Genomic DNA, 14837 nt, shown 5'->3' with positions numbered 1-14837 from the left:
TGGGGTCATATCTCATGTAAGACAAAGGATATCCTGTGTGAGGTATGTTGGCTGTTATCTGCAACAACTTCTGTGACAGAGCCGTGCAGGTTGGCATTATAGCGACGGGGCAAACGTGGTGTTAAGTGAAGGGGGAAGACAACACAGGGACTAGGGTTGACGCTGACATGCTACTGGTTGTGACACACACAGGCTCGATGCTGGCCAGGACACTGCTGGACCGCGGTCAGCTCTGATGAACAGGTGGGCATAGCGCTTGTCAGCTTCCTGGAGATTGATGCTGTGGTTTAGTGTGGCCGGGTATTCTCTTACAGCTTGGACAGCTGTGCTGGGCTCTGCCACGATGTGTTGTCTTTTGCAACAATGGGACACTCTGGAGCCTTGGGTAATGGGGCAGTTGAACTCTGAGGGCCTTCTGAGCCAGGGACAGATTGTTGTCCCCTCTCTCTCGTAGTTTATTTGATTGTCTGAAGGTTGATATACAGTGTGAAGGGGATAGTTGTCACTGTACTTACTACAACATTTATATATGGGGTACTGAGCAAGTTTGCTTTCAGTTGTTTGTATTTACTTACAAAATTAATTTATCAGAAGTAAGTACTATTCCACTGGGCACAAACTGGTTGAATCGATGTTGTTTCAACTTAATTTGTCAACGTATTGTGACTTGGAATTTATGAGGAAAATACATTGGCTTCAGAAAAAGTAAATAACTTTCAATCACAGGATTATGTCATAATAGTAACCACATTTCAACAGACAAACCTTGTATAAAACATGTTGAATTTGGAACTTTAAAACAACATCAGATCTTCAAAGTTATAGCCACTATCAGAAAAAAACAATAGTTTGGGCAGCACCTCCTACTGGAGAACTGATCTATCTACAGCTAGCCTTTGGTCTCCCGTCCAGGGTTTTAACCAATCCCAAATCTACTGATATAGGATATTTGTCACTGACTTCGGCCAATGTGCTATAGTGAGAATGATTGTTGAGAGATCTCCACTTAAAAATGAAATAGATTCACTGTTGATATTTACATTTACATTTAAGTCATTTAGCAGACGCTCTTATCCAGAGCGACTTACAAAGTCATTCCAAAGGGAAGGTTTAACAGAGCATTAAATGACCATATTTATCACTCATATATCATCAATGATGCTATTAATGTCTATATATTAGTTGAATAGGACTAAATTAAGTCAAACTTTATTTAAAGTACATTTAAAGTTTTGACTTAGTCCTATTCTTTAACTTAGATGCGTGGTTGAGATGGAGACGTGAATTTAAAACCTCTTAAATGTAAAGTCCCCATATTTGGGGACCCTATTTGATTTTTATTCAATTCAGTCTGGTATGAGAACGGTAGCCCATATCTGCAAAAGCAGAGTGTCTGCGGAAAGCTGAGTATCTTGGCTATTGATCTGTGCCTTAAAATCTTTGGTGTGATTTACTACCATTTATCGGCATACGAATGTATAACAGCAGGCCGAGCCAATGACTTCATTTCAAGATGGCTTTTACCTCCATTTCTTTTAGCGTTGTGAAGCATAAATGAAATTTACACGGAATACGTTGATTCACACCGAAAGCCGGGACTCCACAGATCATGAGGGTGTCTACCCCATAACACCACCACAATGTTTGAGTGAGGATGATATGGTAGAAATAGTTTTTATACTGAAAAAATAGCATTTAGGGATTGCAAATATGTATTAGCACTAGAATGATCTAATTTATAAACATATGCCACTTTTGACACGTTTCGGGACACTTGGAAACGTTGGGTGACCATACCTGACACCGCTTACTAAAACATCTGCCCATTTTCTAGTTGTTAGGTCCATCAATCCCATTTTCTAGTTGTTAGGTCCATCAATCCCATTTTCTAGTTGTTAGGTCCATCAATCCCATTTTCTAGTTGTTAGGTCCATCAATCCCATTTTCTAGTTGTTAGGTCCATCAATCCCATTTTCTTCTGATATTGTTCACATGTTATGGAAGCGATGTAATGTGTTTCCAGCTCTGGGCATCAATCATTCAGTAGGGGGGTACTGTCACGCTCTGGCCATAGAGAGGCTTTTATTCTCTATTTTGGTTAGGCCAGGGTGTGACTAGGGTGGGCATTCCAGTTTCTTTATTTATACTTTTTGGCCGGGTTTGGTTCTCAATCAAGGACAGCTGTCTATCGTTGTCTCTGATTGGGAATCATACTTAGGCAGCCTTTTTCCCACCTGTGTTTTGTGGGTAGTTATTTTCTGTTTAGCTGTTTTGTTGCCTGACAGAACTGTGCGCTTTCATTTTTTCTACTTTGTTATTTTGTTGCGGTGTTCTGTTTATTAAAAATCATGAACGCCTACAACGCTGCACCTTGGTCTCCTTCTTCAACCCACGAGAGTCATTACAAATCTGTTGTATAAATAAACAAAATATCTGACATTGTATGCCCATTTTAACTTTGCTGTACTTTTAAATGGTTGAAAGGGCAGTGATAAACATTTGGCTGACAACTAAACCAAAAACCAGACATTGTTTTTCCATTGAAATGTGGATGCGCTTTTAGATGGTTGAAAGCATAGTGATAACACATTGGAAATTCAACTTTTGCCTGTCTTTCTGACTGGGTGAATAAAGTTTCAATGTCTCATACAAATATTACTGAATTATCAAGGGGAATTTATGAAAACTTTCGGTAGTTCCAGAAGTACAGTGCCTTGCGAAAGTATTCGGCCCCCTTGAACTTTGCGACCTTTTGCCACATTTCAGGCTTCAAACATAAAGATATAAAACTGTATTTTTTTGTGAAGAATCCACAACAAGTGGGACACAATCATGAAGTGGAACGACATTTATTGGATATTTCAAACTGTTTTAACAAATCAAAAACTGAAAAATTGGGCGTGCAAAATTATTCAGCCCCTTTACTTTCAGTGCAGCAAACTCTCTCCAGAAGTTCAGTGAGGATCTCTGAATGATCCAATGTTGACCTAAATGACTAATGATGATAAATACAATCCATCTGTGTGTAATCAAGTCTCCGTATAAATACACCTGCACTGTGATAGTCTCAGAGGTCCGTTAAAAGCGCAGAGAGCATCATGAAGAACAAGGAAGACACCAGGCAGGTCCGAGATACTGTTGTGAAGAAGTTTAAAGCCGGATTTGGATACAAAAAGATTTCCAAAGCTTTAAACATCCCAAGGAGCACTGTGCAAGCGATAATATTGAAATGGAAGGAGTATCAGACCACTGCAAATCTACCAAGACCTGGCCGTCCCTCTAAACTTTCAGCTCATACAAGGAGAAGACTGATCAGAGATGCAGCCAAGAGGCCCATGATCACTCTGGATGAACTGCAGAGATCTACTGCTGAGGTGGGAGACTCTGTCCATAGGACAACAATCAGTCGTATATTGCACAAATCTGGCCTTTATGGAAGAGTGGCAAGAAAGCCATTTCTTAAAGATATCCATAAAAAGTGTTGTTTAAAGTTAGCCACAAGCCACCTGGGAGACACACCAAACATGTGGAAGAAGGTGCTCTGGTCAGATGAAACCAAAATTGAACTTTTTGACAACAATGCAAAACGTTATGTTTGGCGTAAAAGCAACACAGCTCATCACCCTGAACACACCATCCCCACTGTCAAACATGGTGGTGGCAGCATCATGGTTTGGGCCTGCTTTTCTTCAGCAGGGACAGGGAAGATGGTTAAAATTGATGGGAAGATGGATGGAGCCAAATACAGGACCATTCTGGAAGAAAACCTGATGGAGTCTGCAAAAGACCTGAGACTGGGACGGAGATTTGTCTTCCAACAAGACAATGATCCAAAACATAAAGCAAAATCTACAATGGAATGGTTCAAAAATAAACATATCCAGGTGTTAGAATGGCCAAGTCAAAGTCCAGACCTGAATCCAATCGAGAATCTGTGGAAAGAACTGAAAACTGCTGTTCACAAATGCTCTCCATCCAACCTCACTGAGCCCGAGCTGTTTTGCAAGGAGGAATGGGAAAAAATGTCAGTCTCTCGATGTGCAAAACTGATAGAGCCATACCCCAAGCGACTTACAGCTGTAATCGCAGCAAAAGGTGGTGCTACAAAGTATTAACTTAAGGGGGCTGAATAATTTTGCACGCCCAATTTTTCAGTTTTTGATTTGTTAAAACATTTTGAAATATCCAATAAATGTCGTTCCACTTCATGATTGTGTCCCACTTGTTGTTGATTCTTCACAAAAAAATACAGTTTTATATATTTATGTTTGAAGCCTAAAATGTGGCAAAAGGTCGCAAAGTTCAAGGGGGCCGAATACTTTCGCAAGGCACTGTATATTTTGATTGTATGAAGTATCTTATCCCAAACAGATCCACAACATCAAACAACATGGGCTGTCTGATATGCCCTTCTACCTTTGTCTGCTATTCACATTTATGTTTTTGTCATTTAGCAGATGCTCTTATCCAGATGCATTCATCTTAAAGCTGCAATATGTGACTTTCTAGGCGCCCTGACCAAATTCACATAGCAATGTCAGTTATAGACAGCAAGCAAGTTCTATGTGTGCTATTTCTATGCTTCCCGTTCTTAAGTTTACTTTCAGTTTTGTACACCACCTTCAAACAGCTAAAAATACAATATTTTTGGTGATATATATATTTATATATATTTCACAGCAGTTTAGGTACAATAAACTTAATTGATTTGTCACAAACTGATATTACAATTGAACAACCAGGAAATGACAGAGCGATTTCTGCATAGTGTAACTTTAAGATAACCAGGTATGACAACAACATATTTTGTAATATCTTTTTTTAATTTAACCTTTATTTAACTAGACAAGTCAGTTAAGAATCCAAACCCTAATGACGCTGTGCAAATTGTGCGTCGTCCTATGGGACTCCCAATCACGGCCGGTTGTGATACAGCCTGGAATCGAACGAGGGTCTGTAGTGATGCCTATAGCACTGAGATGCAGTGCCTTAGACCGCTGCATCACTCGGGATCCCAATATCACTTCATAGCAAGTACATTTTTCCTCACTAAAGTAGCTATCAGCAAAGTCAGAGCTAGTAGAATGTAATTGACAGTGGTGTAAAGTACCTAAGTAAAAATACTTTCGTTTTTTTGGGTTAATTGTACTTTACTATTTATACTTTGACAACTTTTACTTTTACTTCACTACATTCCTAAAGCAAATTATGTACACTTTACTCCACACATTTTCCCTGACACCCAAAAGTACTCATTACATTTTGAATGCTTAGCAGGACAGAAAATGGTCTAATTCGCACACTTATTAAGAGAACATCCATATGGTCATCCCTACTGCCTCTGATCTGCCTCTGCCTCTGATCTGGCGGACTCACTCAACACGTTGTTTTTAAATTATGTCTGAGTGTTGGAGTGTGACCCTGGCTATCCGTAAATTTAAAAAACAAGAAAATTGTGCCATCTGGTTTGCATAAAATATTGGATTTTAAATTATTCATACTTTTTCTAAGTACATTTTAAACCAAATACTTTGACGTTAAACTACTAAGGTATCTTTACTTTTACTCAAGTATGAGAATTGAGTACTTTTTCTAACACTGGTAATTGATTTTGTTTGTTGAGAGGGCAACATTCTTAGAATGAATGGTCTTATTTGACAATAAAGCAATTACAGTATACATGTAATTGAAAACAGTTTTTTTTATCATTGTGAAATATAATGGCTATTAAAGAGGAGATGGAAACGTATTTAAACTATTTTCTGTTATGAACTGGCTTCAGAAACACCATTTTGGTTAGATAATGTCAGTCCTTGGGTCAAAGAAAAACTGCTGCTCAGTCCAACATAAGTTCAAATATGTTCTCTTTTGAGTTTTTCTCTTCAATCATAGCTTTGTAATTAAGAAACCTGAACAAGTGGATCTGTGTGGCGAGACGGTAAAGATCAACATCGCTTATTGCCACCTGTCTAGGAGTGCTACTCGGTCAATCCACGAAAAGAGTGCCTTTGGCGCACAAATATTGAATTTTAAAAGCCTGTCATATTAAACGAAGTGCCCTTTTGTATAGACCCCATGAAAAATAGAATAAATAAACGTTTTCTCCATCATTGTAAAGACGTAGGTATTCTGTTGCTTTGACAAAGTCATATCAGAAGATGATTTATTTCATGTGATAAGTGATTCGTATGTGATAGTGATACTGATGATATGTCCCTCATTTTAAGGTCAACCTTGTTAGGTGAACTGAACTCTGAACCGATTTTAAAGTGGTTAAACAATTCCTTTTGAAATATTTTTTAACATTGAACATCTAATAGTTAAATCAGTGTAAAAACAGGGGAGCTGGTTCTACTCTTTGGCCATTTCCTGGTGTTTTGTAACCACTCGGAAGTAATGCCTTAACTTAAGTTTAACCCTAACCTTAACCATTATGTTTTAGTTTCACTTTTGTGGAGTTTGACTGACAGATAAGATATACAGCACCACAAGCCATGGTGTAATTCTGTGACAACAAAGATATGGCACCGCATGGCGTAATTTAAATGACAAGCCATGGTGTAATTCTGTGACAACAAAGATATGGCACCGCATGGTGTAATTTAAATGTCAAGCCATGGTGAAATTCTGTGACAACAAAGATATGGCACCGCATGGCGTAATTTAAATGTCAAGCCATGGTGTAATTCTGTGACAACAAAGATATGGCACCGCATGGCGTAATTTAAATGTCAAGCCATGGTGTTATTCTGTGACAACAAAGATATGGAACCGCATGTCGTAATTTAAATGTCAAGCCATGGTGTAATTCTGTGACAACAAAGATATGGCACCGCATGGCGTAATTTAAATGTCAAGCCATGGTGTAATTCTGTGACAACAAAGATATGGCACCGCATGGCGTAATTTAAATGTCAAGCCAGGGTGTAATTCTGTGACAACAAAAATATGGAACCGCATGTCGTAATTTAAATGTCAAGCCATGGTGTAATTCTGTGACAACAAAGATATGGCAGCGCATGGCGTAATTTAAATGTCAAGCCATGGTGTAATTCTGTGACAACAAAGATATGGCACCGCATGGTGTAATTTAAATGTCAAGCCATGGTGTAATTCTGTGACAACAAAGATATGGCACCGCATGGCGTAATTTAAATGTCAAGCCATGGTGTAATTCTGTGACAACAAAGATATGGCACCGCATGGTGTAATTTAAATGTCAAGCCATGGTGTAATTCTGTGACAACAAAGATATGGCACCGCATGGCGTAATTTAAATGTCAAGCCATGGTGTAATTCTGTGACAACAAAGATATGGAACCGCATGTTGTAATTGAAATGTCAAGACATGGTGTAATTCTGTGACAACAAAGATAAATGGCATTCTGTGACGCATGGTGTAATTTAAATGTCAAGCCATGGTGTAATTCTGTGACAACAAAGATATGGCACCAAGCCATGGTGTAATTTAAATGTCAAGCCATGGTGTAATTCTGTGACAACAAAGATATGGCACCGCATGGCGTAATTTAAATGTCAAGCCATGGTGTAATTCTGTGACAACAAAGATATGGCACCGCATGGCGTAATTTAAATGTCAAGCCATGGTGTAATTCTGTGACAACAAAGATATGGCACCGCATGGCGTAATTTAAATGTCAAGCCATGGTGTAATTCTGTGACAACAAAGATATGGCACCGCATGGAGTAATTTAAATGTCAAGCCATGGTGTAATTCTGTGACAACAAAGATATGGCACCGCATGGCGTAATTTAAATGTCAAGCCATGGTGTAATTCTGTGACAACAAAGATATGGCACCGCATGGCGTAATTTAAATGTCAAGCCATGGTGTAATTCTGTTGCTGCAGTTACGTTACGGTTTGGCTCAATATAATACTGTATGCTTTCTTGAATTTGTTCTGGATTTGGGGACTGTGAAAAGACCCCTGGTGGCATGTCTGGTGGGGTAAGTGTGTGTGTCAGAGCTGTGTGTAAGTTGACTAGGCAAACAGTTAATGTTTCTTACAAAAGAAGTGATGCAGTCAGTCTCTCCTCAACTCTTAGCCAAGAGAGACTGGCATGCATAGTATTTATATTAGCCCTCTGATTACAATGAAGAGCAAGACGTGTCAGTCTGTTCTGAGCCAGCTGTAACTTAACTAGGTCTTTCCTTGCAGCAATTGACTACACGACTGGACAAAAATCTAGATGAGACAAAACTAGAGCCTGCAGGACTTGCTTTTTGGAGTGTGGGGTCATAAACGCAGAGCATTTATTTTTTATGGACAGATCTCTCCCCATCTTTACAGTCATTGAATCTATATGTTTTGAACATGACAATTAACAATCTAAGGTAACAGTAATTTAGTCTCCTCAACTTGTTCAATGGTCACACAATTCACTACCAGATTCAGCTGAGGTCTAGAGCTTAGGGAATGATTTGTACCATATACAATGCTCTTAGTTTTAGAGATGTTCAGGACCAGTTTATTACAGGCCATCCATTCCAAAAACAAACTGCAACTCTTTGTTAAGGGTTTCAGTGACTTCATTAGCTGTGGTTGCTGCTGTGTATATGGTTGAATTATCATGCATACATGGACACACATGCTTTGTTTAATGCCAGTGGCAGGTCATTGGTAAAAATAGAAAAAGAGTAGAGGGCCTAAAGAGCTGTCCTGCGGTACACCACAATTTATATGTTTGACATTAGAGAAGCTTCCATTAAAGAAAACCCTCTGAGTTCTATTAGATAGATAGCTCTGAATCAATGATATGGCAGAGGTTGAAAAGCATAACACATTATGTTTTTTCTCAACAACAGGTTATGGTCAATAATGTCAAAGGCTGCACTGAAATCTAACAATCAGACATTTGTGTCAGTGTAGTACATGTTGAGTACCCTTCTTTATAAGTATGTTGTTCATTTGTTTACAGAGAAATAGCATTGAATTTGGTCAAACACCTTTTTTCCCAAACAGTTTGCAAAGAGCTGGCAGCAAACTGATAGGTCTACTTTAAGGATGAAATGGCTACCGGTTTCATGATAAACAACGGTAAAATTCCCGACAATTAGTATTACTGTCAAATTTGAATCATCATTAAAACCGTGTTTAATTACCACGGTTTGAAAAACTCACGGTAAATACTGTCCAGCATCAACCAAAGTTAGCAACAATCTGACATAGCAGGTGCAGCGTGCAACGAGGGTTTTATTTTGTGTGAAAACATGGCAGAAGGCAGTGACAGCGCTCGGGAGATTTTTCAACCTTCTAAGAGGATCAAATCTGAAGTGTGGTCATATTTTGGGTTTTACAAGAGAGCTGAGGGAAACTTAATCGAAGATGGTCACCCTGTCTGCAGAACATGCAAAAGAAATATAGCTGTGAAAGGGGGAGACACTTCAAATATCTTGAGACATCCTCGTGACCACCACCCACTATTTTATAGTAAGTTAACTTTCAGCTCAATGCATGATGTGGGGACTTCGGAATGGGGGAAAATGTCATGGTTTGTCTGTCTAACTTGCTAATAGAAGGTCAATAATGTAAACTGAAGCATTCAGTGTGACCTACTCTTGAAAAACACTACACGTTGTTCTGCTGCTGTGTGCATCGTGTGTCTGACTCTATTCGCCCATTACACACGATAACACGTGATGTAGTTTAGTCACCCAACCAACATATTTTGTTCATTTAAAATCCATCAGACGTCGACTTGGTTGTAAAACTGTTCCAACAGGAGAAACACTATAGACTCCTATACAAGCCTTCTGTATTTATGCAATTGTTGGGCTCATTGCAATTACTATCACTGTCTTCTTAAGACTAATTTGTATTTATGTAAATTACATTGCATATACTTAAATGCAACACAGAAGATAGACTGTGTTTGTGTAAGTGAATAAGAATAATTATAATGTAACAACACTAATAATAATAATAATAATACATTTGCTATCCCTTTGTTTACAGAGTGCCTGTCCCTCCTCATCTACCGTTGTGACATAGACACTTGAGCAAGCATTTAAAAGGCAGGCTGCTGATGCACCCACATCAAAATCTCCCTGCAGCCCTTTCATATTACATTGCAAAGGACATGATGCCATTTCAATTTGTTGAGAGGCCTGGCTGTCTGAGGCTGATGAAGGTTGCCATGATACACTACAAAGTGAGTGCTGCTAATTGTATTGGTTGTTTGTTTATTTGATTTGCTTACTTAAGGTTATGTTCATTTAACCTGCACTGGGGAAACTTTTACCTCTCATGGCCACATGGTGCCATCTTCAATGTTATTATTATTTTAATGTTTATTCACACAAAAAGTGCATAGTGCTGCTAATTTAATTTGTTGTTTGTTTGTTTTCAATATAAAACTTGGTGAAATGATTTCAGTGTGTCTATCAGTACTTTTAGAAAATTTCCACACATTTTGACAATACCGCGATAATACTGATAACAGTGATAATTTCAGTCACTATAATCGTGATATGAAATTTTCATACCGTTTCATCTCTAGTCTGCTGTTAGAACCAGTAAAGGCCCCTTTACCACTCTTGGGTAGCGGAATGACTTCCCTCCAGGCCCGAGGACAAAGACTTTCCTCTAGGCTCAGATTAAATATATGACAGACAGGAGTGGCTATAGAGTCAGCTACCATCCTCAGTAGATTTCCATCTAAATTGTCAATACCAGGAGGTTTGTCATTATTGAGTGATTTAAAAAAAAATCCGCCTCTCCCACACTAACTTTACAAAAATCTAACTTGCAATGTTTTTCTTTCATTATTATTCTTTTTTTATGCATGAGTACGATGGCTCCCTGTTGTTGCCATTTCCTGCCTAGGTTTGACCACTTTGCCAATGAAGTAATCATTAAAATAATATGCGACATCAAATGGTTTTGGGATGAATAAGTAATCTGATTTGTTGAAAGATGGAGTAGAATGTCTTTCTGCCCATAATTTCAATTAATGTCCTCCAAAGTTTATATCATTGATCTTGGCTTCATAATCCAGTTTCTTCTTCCTTTTGTTGAGTTCAGTCACATCGTTTCTCAAAGTCAGCCAGTCAGACGTATTAGCCACTCCTTTTGCCCAATCTCTTTCAGCCATACAGTTTTTGTAATTCCTTATCAATCCACGGAGCCTTAACAGTTCTTATCACGTTTTAGGGAAGACCCAGATGTAGACAGTGTCGAAGTAACAAAAGTTTTTTACTAGAACAGGGGGCAGGCAACACGACAGGTCAAGGGCAGGCAGAGGTCAGTAATCCAGATCAGAGTCCAAAAGATACAGAACGGCAGGCAGGCTCAGGGTCAGGGCAGGTAGGTGTCAATAATCCAGTGTGGAGTGACAAGGTACAGAACGGCAGGCAGGCTCAGGGTCAGGGCAGGCAGAATGGTCAAAGCCAGGAAAGCTAGAAAGCAGGAACTAGAATCAGACAGAAGCGAGGGGAAAACACTGGTAGGCTTGACAAACTAAATTAACTGACAACAGACAAACAGAGAACACAGGTATAAATACACAGGGGATAATGGGGAAGATGTGCGACACCTGAAGGGGGTGGAGACAATCACAAAGACAGGTGAAACAGATCAGGGTGTGACAGTTCTAACAGTCAGTCTCTTAACAGGTGCATGTTTATCAATAATTTGAAGAAGCAACTTCATAAATGAATCAAGTGCAGCGTGTGGACGCTCCTTATTAATCACATCAGACCACCAAATATTTTTAACATCGTCCACATCAGAGTCCCAGCAAAATCCTTTGTATGATCTCTTATACCTTATTTTGGGCCCAGCCTTCGGAAGTTTGGCTTTCCTGGATCTAACCACTATATTGTGATCACTGATCAATGGGTATGGTGATCAATACATGTGGATGATCTTGTTCCTGTAGTTTTTGTAAACACCCTGGTAGGGAGTGGTGGAAAACGTACCCAACTGTCATACACGAGGAAATATTATATCTTATACATTATTATATACATTAAAAAACAAATCATTCCAATAAATGTTATCTCCTCGATCTTCAAGAAAACGACTTGGAAACATGGAAGTGTAGATTAACCAAATTGTTTTACCTGAGCCTAAACCTAAAGACTTATTAGCCAGCCCTACTCTGTTGTTTATGATTCTGTCTGTTGTCATGGAGGACTGAAAAACAAATGCTGCTCTCATGGAATGGCATGCTTTGAGCACTACTGAGAAGTGATATTTACAGTACATGTGAAAAATGTATGCCACATGCTGTATTTGCCATAGGCCTATTGTTTACCTTTTAGTTGGTGACACTTTGATATCTTGATCATATGCAGCTGTTTAAAGGGCAAATCCACAGATTAAACAAAAATAAAACGGTCGCCCACCTCTGTGTTGGTAAAAGAGCTGAGGGATGGGACTGGAGAAATGTAACCACTCTCAGATTAATAGACAGAGCTATCGATGCATGGACTGACCATCCATGATATCAACATTTTAACCATGTTATGAGGCCATATAGCCATATAGTGTTTGTTTACATTTGCAATGTTCACAAACATTGGAGAAAAACAAGCTTATATTTTGGGTTCTCATGGAGTGTGACAATGGAACTAAGCTCATGAGGCATTTATAAGTTATATTCTTTAAGAATCAATGGATATAAACAGAAAACTTCGGAAAGTATTCAGACCCCATGACTTATTCCACATTTTGTTACTTTACAGCCTTATTCTAAAATGTATTACATTTTTTTTTTCCCCTTATCAATTTACACACAATACCCCATAATGACAAAGCAAAGCCATTTTTTAAACCATTTTGGCTAATTTATTACAAATTAAAAAAACACATTTACATAAGTATTCAGACCCTTTTTTTGTTGAAGCACCTTTGGCAGCGATTACAGCATTGAGTCTTCTTGGGTATGACGCTACAAGCTTGGCACACCTGTATTTCCTCACATTCTTCTCTGCAGATCCTCTCAAGCTCTGTCAGGTTAGATGGGGAGCGTTGCTGCACAGCTATTTTCAGGTCTCTCCAGAGTTGTTCAATCAGGTTCAAGTTCGGGCTACTCAAGGACATTCAGAAACTTGTCTCGAAGCCAGTCCTGCATTGTCTTGGCTGTGTCATTGTCCTGTTGGAAGGTGAACATTCAACCCAAGTCTGAGGTCCTGAGTGCTCTGGAGCAGGTTTTCATCAAGGATCTTTCTGTGCTTTTCTCTGTTCATCTTTGCCTCCTTCCTTATTAGTCTCCCAGCCCCTGATGCTGCCACCACCATGCTTCACCGTAGGGATGGTGCCAGGTTTCCTCCAGACGTGATGCTTGGCATTCAGGCCAAAGAGTTCAATGGTTTCATCAGACCAGAGAATCTTGTTTCTCATGGTCTGAGAGTCTTTAGGTGCATTTTGGCAAACTCCAAGCATGCTGTCGTGTGCCTTTTACTGAGGAGTGGCCTCCATCTGGCCACTCTACAATAAAGGCCTGATTGGTGGAGTGCTGCAGAGATGGTTGTCCTTCTGGAAGGTTCTCCCATCTCCACAGAGAAACTCTACAACTCTGTCAAAGTGACCATCGGGTTCTTGGTCACCTCCCTGACCAAGAAGCTACTATCTTGTCTCATCGCTCATGGGCTCGGGAGAGACGAAGGTTGAAAGTCATGCGTCCTCCGATACACAACCCAACCAAGCCGCACTGCTTCTTAACACAGAGCCAACCAACCCAGAAGGCAACCGCACCAATGTGTTGGAGGAAACACCGTGCACCTGGCAACCTTGGTTAGCGCGCACTGCGCCCGGCCCGCCACAGGAGTCGCTGGTGCACGGTGAGACAAGGATTTCCCTACGGCCAAACCCTCCCTAACCTTGACGACGCTAGGCCAATTGTGCGTCGCCCTACGGACCTCCCAGTCGCGGCCGGTTACAACAGAGCCTGGGCGCGAACCCAGAGTCTCTGGTGGCACAGCTGGCGCTGCAATACAGCGCCCTTAACCACTGCGCCACCCGGGAGGCCTTGATTTTCTTTTTTTAGCTGAATGAATTTGCACGGGCAATTAAGGCCCACTTTTATTCCATAGGCTGGGATCCACATTATGCAGCTGATTGATAGGCAACTTAAAGTTCTTGAATTCAACCATTATTGGGTTCAAATACACATTTAGATTTGTGAACAGCCATCCACAACAACAACAATCTGTAAGGCACAAATAGCTAAATGAGAGAGCAGCAGTGTGATTCTGTCACAAACGCCTGGAGTGGTGGGTGCAGAGTCAAATGCAGAGAGCAGAGGATACTGGGGAAACCGACTTTATTAGGATACCCAAAACGAACGCCCAAAACAACGGGTGAAAAATCGACAGAAAATAGCCCAGCCCAACCCAACACAGGGCACAAACGGGCAGGAACACAGCACGCGCAACCTGACTGACAGAAAAACAAACCCGCACAAAAATAGGCAGGCCTAACAGGCTTAAATAGACATAAATCAAGAAACAAAATAAGAGACAGGTGCAACCAATAAGACCAAACAAACAGAAAAGGAAAAGGGGATCGGTGGCGGCCAGTAGACCAGCGACGACCACCGAGCGCCACCCGAACAGGCAGGGGAGCCGAACAGGCAGGTGAGCCACCTTCGGTGGGAGTCGTGACAGACTCACATCAATGCGCTATGTAGGTATCAATAATAAATTATATCCGTATCGCCGTAGACTACACCACTGCTGTCATCCTTACCTCCAAGCATTTATTCAAGTTGGATAATCTTTAGATGCTGACAGCAGTCACACTATTGGAAGATATATCTTGGACTGTAGCCTACACAGGCCTATTCCTGCTCTTTTCCCGCGATCCATCAAA

The sequence above is a fragment of the Oncorhynchus keta genome, chromosome 8, assembly GCF_023373465.1.
Source record: "Oncorhynchus keta strain PuntledgeMale-10-30-2019 chromosome 8, Oket_V2, whole genome shotgun sequence".
Taxonomy (NCBI): domain Eukaryota; kingdom Metazoa; phylum Chordata; class Actinopteri; order Salmoniformes; family Salmonidae; genus Oncorhynchus; species Oncorhynchus keta.
This window is presented reverse-complemented; position numbering follows the sequence as displayed.